Here is a 15,064-nt window from a genome sequence, read left to right as displayed (position 1 = left end):
AAATCAAAGCATCTGAAAAGCCACCCCATGGTAGAGAAGCAGTATATACAATAGACTTCTCCCACAGGTCTAAGGTTGGGGGCCCCGGAAGCAGAGCCTGAGACAAGGATTTTGGTCCCAGGAAACACGAGTAAGACACGAAAAGTGGAGTCGGGAAGGAAAGAAAATCAACAAAGGGATGCTGCTATGGGCAACTGAGACTCTCAGGGACTGGTTGTGTCCACTTGAGCCATGAGGAAGCTGGAGGGTTTACCCACCAACTCCTCCTGTCCGTCATTTAATTAAAGGCACTGCTTCTGAGGGTTTCAGCTCACTGGTACTTCTGGACAGCCCCATATGTGGTCTGAGTGCACTCCCACAACCAGAGAAAGCCCTGAGCTGGAGAGTCTCGGGTGCTTGCAAGAGGAAGCCGTCAACATCACAGTCATCGTGAATGCTAAGAGGATGCAAAAAGGGCACCAACTATATTTGGAAAAACAACGTGTTCTAGTCAGCCTCTTGATGAGAAAATTTCTCCCAGTTGAGGGTCATTCTCATGACACATAGCCTGCGTAGCCTGAGGCTGGCATCAGGAAGCTGAAGCCCAGATTTTTTTTCCCTCTACCCTCCCTCGGACACTGCTGAATCGATACTGTTTCAGCAGGGGTAATGCATATTTGGATTAATGTAAATAATGGGTTCTGCTTGTGATAACACAAAGGGCTTTCTCCCTAGTATTTCTGAATTTCCTGAGCATGCATCAATGCCGTGACAGTCCTGTGCATCCTCTAAAGTTTCTTTGCCGTAAAGTGTGAGCACTAGACGTTGGGTTGCATGAATCAACTCAGATGTCCTGAAGAAACTGCATCCTGTCCAATGAAAGATGCCCAAACTATGGCAGCAGAGGGGCTTAGACTCTACACAGGCACCTGAGTGAGACCCCTAATGGCTGAGGCCCCAGAGTGAACATTGACAAGGGTGATTTAGGACTTTAATTTTTGTGAAGCTCTTAACAATTTTTATTTCCAGCGTCTCAGATGATGTTTACAAGCAGGTGTTTGGGTATTTGATAATGGAAGCTTGAACTGAATCCCATCATTCAAGTGTAGGACAGTTTTCTCTCACCACCATTATAATAAGAGAGTTTTTAAAATCTATCATCTGAGCTCATTTCATGACCTCAGCTGAGCCATTTGTACAATGAGGCATCCCCTGAGATGGGAATGCTGAACCCTCCATATAGGATGTAGGTCTTAGAGTTGATTTAGTTAATGTATGGTGCTGATGCATTTCAGAGCCTTCAGGGAAAGCACTAAATTGCCCACCCTTGTGTTTTAGAAGATTCTTTTGATGTCGAGACACAACACAATGACACTCGAATAGATGAAAGGCAGAACTCTTTGTTACTTACAGCTCCGAATGAAAGAAGGCTGCCAGAATGAAAGAGCCCCACACACGGCAGGTTCACCCAAGCCAAGGTAACAGCAGGTCTGAGCTGAGGGGGCAGCTTATGCCTGGCAAGCGGTGTGGGGATGGCTCGGTTACTTGGGCTCTCTGTGGATTGTTTAATTTGAATAATTTCCTGGGCACCGGGGCATAGGTACTGTCCCTACTTGTCTGGGACCTGCCCCCAGAGCACTCAGGGCTGGTACGTATGGCCTGGAGGATGAAAGCCTGATAAAGGAAGAGGTCAGGAGCGTGGGCTTAATCGGCTGCTCAAAACAGGGGAACTGACCAGCCTCCAGCCAGGGCTTCAAGACTGGGTCAGAACAGCATAAACAAATAAGTCAAACAACCTATATGACTCCTGGTCTCAAGGCGGTGAAAAAAAAATAGCGGCTGGTGTCGGGGAGTGGCTACATGACTGCAGCACCGAGTGCTCCCTGATAGACTGACTGCTCATCTCCTCCCCTGAAGAGGTGGCCACACCCCTGGTGGACCATGAGTTTAGACCCAGTGTCAGTGGACAAAACTCGGATATGTCAGAGGGTGCCATCTTCTCCCTGCTTTCCGGCCGTTACACCAGGATGGGTCCTCACGCTTGTGAAGAGACCAGCACATCCTTGGGAAGGGGTAGGGGTAGGATTAGGGTTAGGGATAGGGTTAGGGTTAGGGTTAGGGTGGAAGCCTCATGATAGCAATAGTGCCCGTATAGAAAAAGAAAGCAAAGAGCTTTCTTCCTCTGTCTCTGGTTCTCTGTCTCTCTGTCTCTCTCTCTCTCCCATGTAAGGATATAACAGAAGCCAGGTATCCGCTGGCCAGGAAGAGGGCTCTCACCTAACACTGGATCTGCCAGCTCCTTGATCATGGATTTTCTGGCCTCCAAACTGGAATAGAAAATGTTTGTTGTTGAACCTCTCGGTCTAAGATTTTTTCATTACAGCAGGCTGAAGTGACTCTGACGCCATGAAATTCCCTTTGTTGGAGCGTTCGTTCCATCTCGAGCATATCCACGTCTTCAAAGCTTGATTCGTTCTGCAGCCCTGCTCATGCCCCTACCCTCAACACAGTGCTAGAAGTTCCTTCCTCTCCCTCTTCCTGCTCACCTCACTGTACATTTGTATCCATCTCTATACCTCACAGGTGTTCAGGGGGAGATTGTTGTCTGTATTCCCCTTGTATCTCCATGGCCTGGCATCGTGTGTGACCCCTATTAGGTGGTCAACAAACGAGGGAACGGTTACTCGGCCAGCGTAAGAAAGCAAAGGGCGAACTTGACTCACAGGTGTTGGGAAAGATGCATTCACTTGGTGTGCCCAATGTAATTACAGGTCCTGGGTGATTTAAAGGCTGTTTCTGCAGGAGCCAATAAATCTTTTATGAAGGCCTTGTCGTCCAGCATAATTGCCCAGCTTGTCTTTGGCTGTTTAAATGCACCAGGTTATACCATCTGAGACTCTGGGAGTCCAACCAATGATCCTGCACAGCCGGGAACACTCAGGCACGGGGCTGGAGGGGACAAGGCCCACTGTGGAGCCTTGGCAGAGGCTCTCATGGGAGGAGGGTCCACACAGGCTAGGAAAACTCAGGGGTCAGAGAGGGGGAGTGTGGCAGATTGCATTAATTGCCCCGATGCTTACCCCTCCCTGAATCCAAGTGGTTTGCCATGTGGCTTAGTGAGTGTATATTCCCACCTCCACCCTCTAGGGAAGGAGGCAGGAGCAGAAGTCCAAGGAATTTTCCTTGGCTCATGCTACTTGTCTGGAGCTTGTTCTTATCAGTGCCTGAGAGTAGAAGGCATCCAGCCACTCCCATCAGGTACAACATCCGGGCTCTGGGCAGCTGCTGGCAGGGGAGCAGGAAAGCTGGGTCCTAGCTGCAGAGGGTCTGCAAGGTGTCCTGGTGCAGGCAGTCCCTGCTCCTGTCTAAACTTCAATGTCCCCAGCAACAAAGCAGGGCATTGCACGAACGTCCGTATCTTTCAGGATGGGCTAAGTTATGCAAAAATAACAGCCCCCCTTCTTCAAATTTCAACTGCCTTCAAAACAAGCCAAAAAGGTTGAGGTGTATTGGTGTTATCCTCACCGAGGACCCAGGGTGACAGAGTGGCCGCGCTCATTGTTGCTAGTCACCAAGGCAGAGGACAAAGAAGGGGCAAGGCATGCACACTGGTCCTTGCAGCTCCTGCCTGGACGGGACCTGCTTCCACTCACTTTTCACGGACCAAGGCATGTCCATGACCAAATTCAACCTCAAACGGGCAGGGAGATACAATTTTACCCTGCGTCTGGAAGGAGAAAGACAGGGAACATTTGCAAACAGGTCTGATGGCTACTTTGCTCTCCAGACAGCCTGATACTTTTAGTGTCTTAAAATATTAAATATATGGGGCGCCTGGGTGGCTCAGCTCCTTAAGGGTCCAACTCTTGATTTCAGCTCAGGTCAAGTCTTGATCTCACGGAAGCCCCACATCAGACTCTGCGCTGATAGTCCGGAGCCTGCTTGGGATTCTCTCTCTGCCCCTCCCCTGCTGTCTCGTTCTCTCTCTCTCAAGGGTAAATAAACGTTTAAAAAATGAAATGTATCATTCTTCCAGCTGCAATCATCATAACTGTCCCTTCATCTATCTCTCCTATAAGGTGGCTTCTCAATTATGTGTTTGTAATCCACATACTGACTGGGGCCACCTGTCTTCAAGATTTAAATTAAACTGGCTGAATCCCCATCTCTCTTCCGGTGGCAAGTCCGTCCAAGCCTTCTGTGAATTACAAGGCCACCTCCAGCAAGTCTCGTCTTCACTTGAATGTCACCTGCAGTAGCTTTCCTCTCCTCCCTTCTCCATTCTGACATGGAAAAAACAAAAAAGCCCCCTTTTCCTTGATCTCCCCTGAATTGATTCAGGGGACGCGCAGTCTGACGCGCAGACTTTGCTGAAAGTCGGCGCGGGGAGAAGGATTACATCACGGAACACGCGCAAACCACCCCCCCACCCCCCAAATGAATATCAGACATTCCTGTTCTCCTGAGACTTCACATCACCCTGCCACTGGGAATTTCTCTCTGGGCTTCGCTCTGCAGGAGAAACTCTTTGCCGTTGGGTATATCCCCTCTCCTACCAGCTTCTACCCACTCTTTCTTATGCACAGCAACATAGCTCCCTACACTCCACTAGGTTCCACGGGTATGTTACACACAGAACACTCGGAAGCATCTGCTAACCAAAGCACATCTACGGTGGGTCCTGGGCCGTTCGGAAGACCAGGGCCGAGGCTCTGAAATTCCAGTCCCCACCCGCAGCCCTGGTCCCCTCCATAAGGGGAAGGGAGCAGCATAGAGATTTATGTGTCCACGGATCCCGGCATTGCTGCCTTCTCTTCGCTCCGTCCCTTAAAAGGCAGAAGTTGCTGAAGTCCGTTTCGGTTTTAAATAACTCTCTCTCTCTCTCTCTCTCTGTTAAAGACAGACTCATTTGTTTTTATGAAGCACTCCTATGTGAATGCCAGGTCGCGCGCCCCACCCCGACCCATGCGGAAGGTCCCAGGCTTCTCATCAGGGTACAGATAAGGGAACGGGCGAGAAGCCCTTGCCTGGGTCTCCCACGCGGCGCCCACGTGGAGTTCAAACCTGGGTCTGTAGCACAAACCCCCCCTTTCTCCTCGGTCAAACTGCATCTTTCTGACCTCCTACCCTTTACAAGGAAGGCCTCTGCTTAAAGGAAGTCAAGAGGTGAATTTCACGAGTGTTTCCTGCCATCACCCGCCTCTTTGCTTCATCTTGAAATACATGTTTCAGCAAAGGGGACGTCCACCCCCATGTGCCAAGCTCCGCCGTCTGCACGGGGGGAGAGCGGGGAGGATGGGGAAGGGCCTGTAGTTGAGCCATGGAGGGTACCGCTGTGCCGGAAACAGGGTTTCTTGACGCCCACCAGTGGCCCCCGGGCTCCCTGGGGAGGGTCCCTCGGGGAGGTCGGTGGGGGCTGAAGGCAGGGTATGGGCTGGACTGTTCACAGTCGCTTCAAGGAGAACTTGCCAAGTTTCACCTGTCCATAGGGGCAGTTAATAAACATTCCCTTACATTTTCCTCTCATTCCCCCAGAAACTTGGGCCCCATCCTACTGCAAAGTTTGATAGCGTCTCACGGGCAGGCTAGGGGCAAACTGCTGGCCTGATGGTGTAGGACTGATCCCTTCCACTGGACTTCACACCTTGAGAAATGCTCAGATATCCCCATTTCACACATGGGGAAATGGGGAATCCCAGGAATAAAGGACTCACCCTAGATCTCCCAATTCCTTGGTGACAGTGGTGAGACTCAGTCCGCACGTCACCAGCAATCCAGTCCTGAAAAGCTCCTGGACCCCAAGCCTGCCCCACGGGACCCCAAGTCGCCGGGATGTGGCAGCCAATGGCAACCCCAGCAGACGTCACAGTCAGAGCCGGGCACGGGCAGACCCGATGCTTTTGGCAAGGTCTCATTAATGAGGGTCGGATTGCATGTCTCCCTGTGGGTATCTGGGACCGGCAACAATTTTACCACAAAATAATGTCATTCTCTACTTCTCTGAGAGGGCATAATGCTTCCCATTGTGAACTAGGGGTGTCCTTGTTTCTGCAGATAATTTATATAGGGAAAATTCCTGGTCTGGTGCCGTATCCTCGTTACCAGGACGCCCTCATAAATTATACTGGAGCTGAAAATACCATGTGTTTTCCGCACCACATTTACCCTCCAAGTCCTGCATTTTCTAAGAACATAAAAGAATGTACTTCAGAAAAAGCTGGATGCTAAAGAAAGGGAAACCGCTCCAAGATGGTAACACCCTGCAGTTTCGAAGGGGCTAATGCTGGTGGTGACGGCTGAGAAGTGGCTTTCAACACTCTCGTTTTCAAAGCATCTCCTTCCCGGTCAGCTCACGGCCAGTCTCCCTGCTGCTGCGGGAAGCAGAGGGTTCGTGATTTCCCCTGTGCTGTGAGTGGGAAGACAAATCCACGGTGGTGTGGCAGTTCACGGCGGGTTTCTGCTTCCCGGGGTTGGCACAGGTCACTGCGGTGAATCTCGGGCAAACCGTCCTCCTCCTTTGCTTTCCTGGTCACAGGCATTACCCTATTGCAGTGTAATGGAAAGAGCTCTGAAGCTCTGGATTCAAATCCTGCCTCTGTCGCTTAATGCAGAGGGATCAGGGCACTTTGCCCCCCTTCTGTGAGGCTCAGCTTCCTCATCGATACAACGAAGACAGTGGAACCAAGGCCAAGAATAGAGGAGAAAAATATGGATTCATTTTCATAACGAGGACATTTGATCCTACATGAACTACTTCCGAAGGACTTGTCTCTAAAGGGGGGGACCTGTCTCTAAAGCCACTTTGCCTGCCCAGAGTCCATCCAAAGGAAGGGTGGGAGGCAACCCCACTTCCTGCTGTGGGAATTGGGGAAATATTTCTTTTTCCATGTCTCCTGACAGCAAAATACGGGTTCACGGCCTATGCATGGCCAATCAGGTCTTCAAGCCCAGGATTTTGAATCTAAAGAGAGTGACACAAAGGGGTGGGGTCCATTGGAGGTTTTTTCCACATGACTGGCTGGAATAGATGATGTCAGAGATGGCATCATGCAGGCTGTGGTGGGGGTGCCCACTGAGGCAGGGACCGAGTGTCCAGCAACTGAGGTCTCACGGGCAGACCTTTTCTATGGTCTCACGTCTTCTGTGAGCTGCCCAAAGCCCTTCCGATGAACTCCACACAGGCCTAAGTTAAGCGGAAGCGGTTCCCGTTGCTTCTAGCCAATAGTTCTGACTCCCAGATTCTGTCAAATGCTCTACTGAGAGCATAGAGTAAACGCGATACTTAAAACGTGAACTGTTTCTCAGTGGCAGGCCAAGTAGGAAATGGACAGTTTAGTTCGTCAGACTTTGCCATGATTCCCAGGTCTTTTAGCCAAGGGTCTCACTCAGAGGACAATTTCTCCTGGTTATTTGCTGCCAAGTGGTCAGCGTTCATTACTAATCAGTTCACATTCATTGAGCTCCTACTGTGTGCAAGAGATTCAGATCCGAATTAAGACTCAAAGAGCACACAGGTAAAATCGTGCTTTCTTTCAGTCACTGGAGCTTTCCGGTTACCCCCAAATTCAGCTCCTAACGGATGGTAGCATGACTGCTGAATTCTTCCCTTCAATTACCAATTTGCAAAACAGCTATTTCAAAATGTGATGAATTCGGGTTTTTTTTTTCCTGTTCTCTCCTTCTCTCTCTCTCTCTCTCTCTCTCTCTCTCTCTCTCTTTCCTCTCATGCTCTCTCTTTTTAAGATAAACTAGCAGTAAATGACATGATTGGGTCATTTGGGAATGTTTGAATATGGTCTGGATATCGATGATACAAAAATGTGCCATAATAGAAAGTACAGATTGTAACCCCAAAAAAGTACATTAACAAAACTCTGTGATTTCATTTATTACATATATGTGCGACACATACACAAGGAAAGATCTGGAAGGGTATGCACCAGCATGCTTCAGTGGATCCCCTGGTGGTGAGAATATCTTAATTTTTAAGTGCTTGCTTATCTATATTTTCTGATTTTGTGCAATTTACCTGTACTGCTTGGGTACTAATGAAAAGCTATTTTTAAAAAGAAAAGAAAAGGGAAATAAACAATCTAGCACAATACCCAGCAAACGCTAGGCACTCCAGAAATAGAAGCTATTAAGAAAGGTCTCCTTACTAAGACAACTATATATAAATATTTTTGTAGTTACCAATTACTTAGAAAAAACGATGCACCATCTAGAGCAAATTTGGAGACAATAAATATTTGGATACAACCAGATACTTAACTGTCCCAACCACTGCTTAGTCTAACTTTGTTTTGCTCGCCTCTGATTTATAACCAGTAACTTTTTCTTCACAATATTTTCTGGCTGTCCTTCAATAAATGGAAATATACAGCCTCATATTTAATAGATAAAAAGGTTTTCATTCTATGAATGTGCCATCGTTTATTTCAAGGTTTCTCAGCCTCAGAACTTGCCGGTATTTGGGGCGGACAGTTGTCTGTCGACCCATACCTCGTGGAGTGCTTACCAGCACCCTTGACCTCTGCTCACACGATGCCAGTAGCACTCATTTCTCCCCCAGGGTATCAATCCAAAGTGTCTCCGGACATTGCCAAACATCCCTTGGTGAGAAAACCCACATACATATATCTGTGTTTGACAACCACTGCTTGAACCACTTCCCTCTTGGTGGATAGATAGGCTGTTACACATTTTCCACATCACAAACAATGCTATGCCAAACCTAGCTTGTATGTTTACATCTTGGCCCATTTGTCTGATTATTTTCTTAGAATATGTTCCTAGTGGGACACGTGGGTGGCTCCATGGCTTAAGCGTCTGACTTCAGCTCAGGTCATGATCTCACAGTTTGTGAGTTCAAGCCCTGCGTTGGGCTCTGTGCGGACAGCTCGAAGCCTGGAGCCTGCTTCAGATTCTGTCTCCCTCCCTCTCTGCCCCTTCTCCCCTCACACTCTGTCTCTCTCTCTCTGTGTCTCTCAAAAATAAACGTTAAATTTTTTTTTAAAAATAATATGTTCCTAGAAATAAAACATCTGGACAAAATATACGGACACAATCAGATTAAACTGATCTGATTATACCTATACTCCCACCTATAGGCATATAAACACCACACCCAAGAGTATTTTATTCTTGCTAACATTTGCTAATCCAAACACTTAATAATAGTTTATAGATATCATTTTCCCTACAAAGGATAACATTTTTGTGTGTTATTAGTTACTTGTATTTCTTCTTTTTTGAACAGTTTATGGCATTTACCCATTTTTCTTTTAAAGTACTCATCTGGGGGTGCCTGGATGGCTCAGTTGGTGAAAGGTCTGACTCTTGGTTTCCGCCCAGGTCATGACCTTGCAGCTTTGTGGGTTTGAGCCCTGCACAGAGCCTGCTTGAGATTCTCTCTCTCTCCTCATTTTCTGCCCCTCCCTTGCTCGCTCTGTCTCTGTCTCAAAATGAATAAATAAACTTAAAAAAAATAAAGTGTTCATCTGGATATTTATATATTAATGATGCTAATTAACCTTTTGTTTATTACCCATACTGGAAAACCTTTTCTAGCTTACTAATTGTATTTTAAGTCTGTGATTTTTGTTACCGTACTGAAAATGTTGTTTTTAACTCACAGAATCTTACCAGTTTTCCACTTGGGGTTTCTGGACATGGTGTCTGATTAGAAAGGGCCTTCTGTACTCAAAGATTATTAAATGGTCAGTTATTTGTGCCTACACAATATTTTGTCTAATGATTTAAAATACCAACATCACTATATGCCAAATTCTGTGTCTGGATGTGCTAATCTATTTCATTGATCTATCCATTTTGTCCTACCACGTTCTTATTATTAACTTGGCTTTAAAATATCTTTTAATATCTGGCAAGACGAGTCTCTTTATATCAATTTTCTTTTAAAAATTGGATGTTCTTGTACAGTGGCTATCATTACACTTTTTCAGAATAACAGTTTACTCGTATTTTTTACTTTTAAGGAAAAAATGGTACTTTTTTTAAGGTTTCAATAATAGCAAAGATACCTTGCTTTACAAAATCGTTAGAAATGAGAGAAAGGATGTTTTTGAAAGAATAAATCCATGGAAATACCAGAGGACAAAGAGTGCCAGGTGGACCAGAAATTAGGAGGCATACCTGAATTATATAAAAGACAGATGGAATTGGATTGAAAGAATGTGGAATGTGGACTGAACATGGCCCAAAATGTGTTCAGAGAAACTTACTGCCAAGGTAGGAGTTCCCATAGATGTGCCAAGCTAAAGAGCCAATATGTGAAATGAGCAGATCAAAGACACACGGAAGGAAAATTCGATGGGGATCACCTCCATATTCTTCCTGTCCCTCTCCCTCTCCATGGTACTATAACACTGAGTGCCAGTGTTTTTATCTGTGAGGCTGGTGACTCCCAAAAGGAGCAGGGAGCCACCAAGCCCAGGAAATAGCTCATCACGACTGCCCGCGTATCCATCCTTGCCCCCACTGGAGGCAAGCTACAACGGCAAATGCACCCTTTACAAAGAGACTAACAGGAAAAGACAAACAAATAAGTACACAAATCAGAGTAACCAAACACTTGAGTCAAACTTAACACCATTCACCAAAGGAACCCAACTCAACAAAGAAGAAGAGCCAGCACCTGGGGAAAGAGAGTTCATGTCGAAAGGAGAAAGAAACATCTACTGAACAAAAACATGCTCTCTGATAACAGAACCAGTTGGGGAGAACTGGTGAGAACTGGGAGAAAGAGCCAATGTACCTTCTAGTAAAGATGTCCAGCTGACTATAGGCAAGAATCACCTGCACTACTCCAATATGCAGACGTGCTACGGACACAGTGTGATGTTTAAATACGTATCACTGAACTCAGAGGTTAAAATGGGAACACTTCCAGGTGTCAAAAATGAAGAGAGAACCTATGGTCATAGCAATGAGTGAAATTTGATCCACACTCTCCCTCAGTGAATTGAGGATAGGGACTAAGATGGGGATTCATGATTCATGATGAGGAACTTGAACCTCACATCCTGTGCATCACAGGGAGCCGGGAAAATAATGATCTATGAATGAGGACAGAAAATCTTTGCCTGTTTATCCTTCCCAAGCCATATGATGAAATAGAAATAGAGTCACTAATGAGTGACCAGAACGTGGATTTGTGCCAGGCTTGGTCATAAGCCTAATTCCCATACTCCTGACAGTACAGGGGGAAAGATAGGTGTGTGGTTTAAATTAACAAGCATTTAATGTGTACACATTAAAAAAAACATGGTTCTAATGACTCATTCCTTGAAGAAAAACTCAGCATGAAAATCAGGAAATACCTAGGATGAATGAGTGTGAAAGAAGGCAAAATTTATGGAATGCAGCAAAATGTATTAAAGGAGAATATGTCTATTAGATGTTGGAGCTCCTAGACTGATTCTCTGTGATATTTATCTGTTCTCCTTATCAAAGGGTAAAAAGATAGATCTTTTTCCTCTCCATTTGGAGAAATTTCCTTGACATTAACTACCAGCTCATTTTTTTCCCCCACTTATGTATTTAATTTCCAAGAAGTTCTTTCTTGTTCTTTGATTATTCCCTTTTGTAACAACCTATACCTCCTTTATTGACGCCATGTCTTGTCAAATATATCCATTAATTGTGGGGATGTTTCACAGTCCATTTTGTTTACTGAACTCTTTGTGTCCTCAGGAGTCTGTTACCAATGAAATGACATGTTCTCTACTGCCTGCAATTTGCCAGGCACTGCTCCAGGCACTCCAGGCAAGAAAACAAAGCGTTGCTGCCCCTGTGGAGCTTATGTTCCATTTTGGAGAGGCAGAAAATAAACTTATAAACAAATAAAGAAGTTAATTCCAGGTATTGATAACAGTTACGAGAAAGACACGTAAAAACTGGTTCCGAAGCTATGACTCCAGTAGGGCTTGGTCAACAGCCATGGGGAATAACCAACCAGGGCACAGCACAGAGAAATAAACAGATGGAGATACAAAAAGAGAGATTGGACTTGAACATAATGGATTAAGAAGCAGCAACATATTGCTAGGTAGGAGTTCCTTTGCCTGTCCACATACATTTTATGTTTTTATTTTATTTTTTAAAATGTTTATTTGTTTATTTTGAGAGAGAGAGAGTGTGAGTGGGGCAGGGCAGAGGGAGAGAGAGAGAGAGAGAGGGAGAGGGAGGGAGCCCAGACAGGCTCCACACTGTCAGAGCAGAGCCCCACGCAAGGCTCAGACTCACAGACCGTGAGATCATGAGCTGAGCCAAAATCAGGAGTCAGACACTCAACCGACTGAACCACCCAGACGCCCCTCCATGTAAATTTTAGAATAATCTTGTCCATATGTACAAAAAAAAAAAATCTTGCTGGGATTTTGATAGATATTGTGTTAAACTTGCATATCAATTGGGATTTCATCACTTATTTATATTTTCTTTGACTTCTTTCATCAGTGTTTGTAATTTTCAGCCTAAGTCTTCTTTATGTTTTGTCATATTTAAGCCTAATTTAATCATTTCATTTTTTGAGCAATTGTAAGTGGTACGACATCTAAAATTTTTGTTTTCCATATACACATTGCAAGGATATGGAAATTAAATTGATTTTTGGGTGTCGATCTTGTATCTTGTGAAATTACCACATTTATTTATTAGGTCTGGGAGGTCTTTGGAGATTCCCTGGGATTAAGATTTATTTAGACCGTCATGCCATCTGCAAAGAGAAGCAGCTGTATTTCTTCCTTTCTGATATTTTATGCCCTTTATTTCTTTTTCTGCCCTTATTGTAGTGGCTTAAAATTCCAGGATAATGTTAAATGGCAATAGTTTATGTCTTGCCAAACTGGGAGATTTTCAGCCATTATGTCTTTGGATACTTTTTTCAGCCCCACTCTGTGCCTCCTCCCTACTGGGACTCCCCTGACACGGATACCACACCTTTCGTTATAATCCCACATCTCCTTGGGGCTCTGTTCATCATTGTCAGTCTATCTTCTCTCTCTAATTCATTTTGGGTAATTACTCTTGTCCTGTCTTCAGTTGCAACCAATCATCCCACTGCTTTCTGCATTCTTCTATCAAGCCCAACTATTACGTTTTCATTTCAGCTGTAGTAAATTTCAGTTGTGAAATTTCCACTTTGTTTTCTTGGTTTTTCTGACTACTTGTTTTCATTTGCTTCAAACATGTCCATAATTGCTCATGAAGCATTTTTATGATGGCAAATAACCAGATAATTCCATCTAATCATTTGTGTTATTTCAGAACTGGGATCCGTTGATTGACTTTTCTCATTCAGTTTGAGCTATTCTTTTTTTTTTTTTTTTTAAAGTTCACGTACCTGTTTTTGTTTTTGTTTTTTTTAATGTTTTATTTATTTTTGAGAGAGACAGAACACATGCATGCACGAGCACGGGAGGGGCAGGGGGACAGGACAGAGGATCCAAAGCAGGCTCTGCGCTAACAACAGAGACCCCAATGCAGGGCCCGAACTCACAAACTGTGAGATCGTTACCTGAGCCAAAGTCGGTCGGACAGTCAACTGACTGAACCACCCAGGTGCCCCCTGTTTGAGATATTCTTGATTCCTAGTGTGATATATGTGATTTTTTTTCATTGATCCTGAACATTTTGAGTACTATTTTTTGAGACTAGATTTTATTTAAATCTCATGTTTTAGCAGGTCTCTGACCACAGGACTCTTGTGGGCGAATGGGGTGCCATCTCCTTACTCCCAGTCGGGTTTAGAAATCCAGGTTCTCCAGTCAGCCTCCAATGACACCCAGGTTGGAAGACATTCCTCATTAACACCTGCTGAGGGTGGCAGTCTAGGCTGTCCACAGAGTTTCCACAGACATTGGTGGGGGAAGGGGGATCCTCATTATTGCTGAGCAGTGGTGAAAGTCTTGACATCCTCCTATATCTCCCCCAATACCACACTGGTGGGGAGGGACGGAGGGGGGTGCCTCCATATTGCCAGGTGCAGAGAGTCCCCATGTGATATCCATTGGCAGTGTGGAGGGAAGGAGTTGTTAACCTAACGTCTAGGCTCCCTGTTTGATCTTCTCCAAAACTACATGGTAATCGTGTGACACAGAGTAACACTAGAACAGCTGGAGCATCTCATAACAACCTTTCAAGGGTACAGGGTAGGGACTTTTCTGGCAATGGTGGAGGTGGGGACATATCAATTTATCTGATCAAAATACAATGAAAATAGCAATCAGCAACCAAAACAGCCTTCAAAAAATAGAAAAGAAATTCTTTATATTTAGACACTAGAAGGCACAGTTCTAAATGACTCATTGCTTAAGAGAAAAGCACCCTGCCAATCATCAGATAGTTAGGAGTGAACAACCATGGAAGAAAGCAAATCTGTGGGGAGGCAGCCGTGGAACTTCCAGACTGATTCTCTCTGGTGCTTAACTGTTCTTTTTATCGGGAGGTGAGGCAATATGTCTTCTCTCTATTTTGAGAAATCTCCAGACATGATCTTCAGGTTTCAGCTATTACATTTTTTTGCTTGTATTTTACCAATCACAGATTTAACTTCCAGAAATTCTTTTTTTATTCCCTAATTGTTCTATTTAAATAGCAGCTTGTTATTTTACAGTTGCAACATCCTGTTATGTTTATCTGTTAATATTAACTTGAGTGTGGTGGAGGGCATGGTGTCTTAACATTGTGTTTCATTCACGCAATTACTTGTTTCCCCCGGGGGGGTCTGTTACGTTTTGCTCTCCTGGGTTTCCATTTTCATACTGTTCGTTTTCTTCATATGTGTCTTAGTTTGGTTATCTCTGAAAGCAGATCTTGAGACCAGGGTTTGAGTGCAAGTAAACTAACCAGTTAAACTAACTAACCAGTCACGGCTGAAGGATATGTGAGCCAATTCCAGCGTTGAGCTCTTACAAATAAGGCTGCGACAAACATTTGTAGGGAGGATTTTGTGTGAACGTAAATTTTCATTCTTGGGGATAAATTCCAGAGTGTAATTGCTGAGTTACATAGTAATTGCATGTTTAATTCTATAAACTGTCACACGACTTCCAAAGTGGCT

This window comes from Panthera uncia, assembly GCF_023721935.1.
Source record: "Panthera uncia isolate 11264 chromosome A3 unlocalized genomic scaffold, Puncia_PCG_1.0 HiC_scaffold_11, whole genome shotgun sequence".
NCBI lineage: Eukaryota > Metazoa > Chordata > Mammalia > Carnivora > Felidae > Panthera > Panthera uncia.
The sequence above is the reverse complement of the archived record's forward strand: the minus strand, read 5'-3'. Positions refer to the sequence as shown.